Below are 2,881 nucleotides of genomic sequence, written 5' to 3'. Positions count from 1 at the left end.
CAGTCACTCTGGAAAACTGTGTGGAGATGCCTCAAAGAGTTAAAAATAGAGCTACCCTACAACAATTGCACTGCTGGGGATTTACCCCCAAAGATACAGATACAGTGAAACGCCGGGACACCTGCACCCCAATGTTTATAGCAGCAATGTTCACTATAGCCAAACTGTGGAAGGAGCCTTGGTGTCCATGGAAAGATGAATGGATAAAGAAGATGTTGTATATGTATACAATGGAATATTACTCAGCTAGGAGCAAGAGGAACCAGGTTTCATACGTGGGGCCAGCTGAGCCGGCGTTCCTCTCCTGCTTCAAGGAATGTGTCGGCTTCAGGGAAGGGCCCACCGTGGAAACCAAGAGAACCCAGCTTCAGCTCCCAGATGATGATGGTGATCACAGTGACAAAGAAGATGAACAGCAGCCCCAAGTGGTGGTTTTAAAAAAGGGAGACCTGTCAGTTGAAGAAGTCATGAAAATTAAAGCAGAAATAAAAGCTGCGAAAGCAGATGAAGAACCAGCTGCTGTTGATGGAAGAATCATTTATCAGAAACCAGTCAAGCGTTCATCAGATGAAAAATACTCAGGTTTAACAGCAACTTGAAAAAAGAGGAAGGCAAAAGAAGATGAAATAAATAATCAGGACTCGGTTAAAAAGAACTCACAAAAGCAAATAAAAAACAGTTCCCTCCTTTCTTTTGACAATGAAGATGAACCTGCATAAGTAAATATTTTGGACTTAGTCTTCAAGAGCTTATGGGGTGTTTTTTAAAGTGACTTTTTTTTCTATTTAAAGATAATACAGGCTCATTATAGAAAGTTCAGAGAATTCAGAAAAAATTTAGTATGATAAAAATTTTGTCTATCAATACTTCTTTGACATGATTCTAACTCTATAGATAATAGCTACTACTAACATTTTGGAACTCCCACACGTGGGGTATGTATGTATATAAATTATATTTTTTAAACAAAATTAAGATTATATTGTATATGCTTTCTGTCCTGCTTCTCACATGACATTATAGTGTGAGCATTTTTCCAGATCAGTAATTCAGAAACTTAGCATAATTGCTACAGAGGATTTTGTCATTATACAGAGCACCTATTGAATCTTCCACATTAGCAGAAGCTCACTTTGAATGAGGATGATAATGTGCCTAGTTAAGAATAGTTCCCCAGCTAAAGGTAGCCATATAACAGCTCCAGCAATTTTAGAGATAAAAGTGGAACTTGTACAAGTGAGGATCTAATACAAATGATCTTGATAGAAATAAGGATCTAATGTATAACATGGTGACTGTAGTTGATAACAAAAAGAGATACAAATAGAAGTCTGCTTAACAAAGCTACCAGGTGTTTGATATAAGAAAGCAGGTCTGGGGATCCCTGGGTGGCTCAGCGGTTTGGCGCCTGCCTTTGGCCCAGGGCGCGATCCTGGAGTCCCGGGATCGAGTCCCACGTCGGGCTCCCGGCATGGGGCCCGCTTCTCCCTCCTCCTGTGTCTCTGCCTCTTTCTCAATCTCTGTGTCTATCATGAATAAATAAATAAATAAATCTTTAAAAAAAAAAAAAGAAAGCAGGTCTGGCAAGCATGAACCTTTGTCTTTGCTACATCCTGCTACATCCAAGAGCACATACATGAAACTTAGGAGTACTGGTGCCATTTTTTTGCCCTAAGGAAGGCAGACCCTTTTTCTGGGTGGTACAGTGGATAAACTCAAGGCACTTGGATCCTGATAGCATGCCTCAAGAAGCTACTGCACCAGCTACGGATTCTGGACTTGATACATGAGAAGAATAAACCAAAAGTTGATGGTCAGTGGTACCACTTGCTGACACTTGAAAATTCAATATATCTTGCCCTCCTTTTCCCTTAGGAGGCCCTCTTTAGTGCTGTGCTCCTAGAATTTATTAGCCTTAAAAATAAAAGTCAGTTATTTTACCAGCAACATGGGTTTGAGAATAGTAGACAGTTGCAATTCAGGATACACAAGCTGCTACAAAACCATAGGCAAGTCAGGAGAACAAGGAGGGGATTGCTCTTTTACAGAGGAAAGAGGGAATTTGGAGGAGTTGTGATAAAATGTCCATTGGAGTATACTGGGAGCTCGAAGTGGAATGCTTTTTCATTGGCTGAGTTGTGACAGTCTCATTGGCTAGGCTGTTGCCAGGCAAGGAGAAAACCTCCCTTCTTCTTGCTGGGGGTTAGTAAAGTAGGCTTCTTGTTAGGAATGCAAGGTATGGCTCTGTCGTTTCTGCAAAGGGCTGTAAGGTGTGATATATGTGAGCTCCCCTCTCTGGCTTCCCAACTCCATTTTTAAGTGACATTTTCTTTATTCCATTTCACAAATTTCCAAGCAAGTACAGCCACATGCTAATCAACATGCATATGGTTTCCTCTATTTCCACCCCTCTTTATAATTCTATAACTTCTCCTCACTGACCCCCTGTCCAACACGCAAAAGTCCTGCAACATGAGTTTTTATTCAGTTAGTATCACCAAGACATCCTTTTTCATGGAAAGAGAGGTCTAGAGCTTGAAGTGAAATAAGGTCCAATAGCAAGAGGTGTCAAGATCAAAAAAAGCTCTTCAGGGTACCCAGCAGTATACTTCACAAGATCTGCTCAAATCCCAATAATTTCCTTTTATTCTCTGACTCAATCTGAATTTTCTCAAGAATAAACTGGTATTAAATTGTATTCTTTTTAAATCTGGACATAGTTTAAATAAATTTCTGTAAATTAAGCATGAAATAATAGCCCAATTTCAAGAATGTTTTTAAAAAATAAAACCAGGGGACATCTGGGTGGCTCAGTGGTTGAGCATCTACTTTGGGCTCAGGTCGTGATCCTGGGGTCCTGGGATTGAGTCCCACATTGGGC

At 40.4% G+C, this 2,881-nt stretch overlaps 1 pseudogene; it reads left to right on the top strand.

The window, feature by feature from the left end:
- The first annotated feature begins 230 nt into the window (after positions 1–230).
- Positions 231–719, top strand: LOC100688564 (annotated as a pseudogene).
- Positions 720–2,881: the final 2,162 nt, after the last annotated feature.

This window comes from Canis lupus, chromosome X (genome assembly GCF_011100685.1).
Source record: "Canis lupus familiaris isolate Mischka breed German Shepherd chromosome X, alternate assembly UU_Cfam_GSD_1.0, whole genome shotgun sequence".
Classification (NCBI taxonomy): domain Eukaryota; kingdom Metazoa; phylum Chordata; class Mammalia; order Carnivora; family Canidae; genus Canis; species Canis lupus.
Note: the sequence above shows the minus strand (reverse complement) of the source record. Positions and strands in the feature narration are given on the sequence as shown.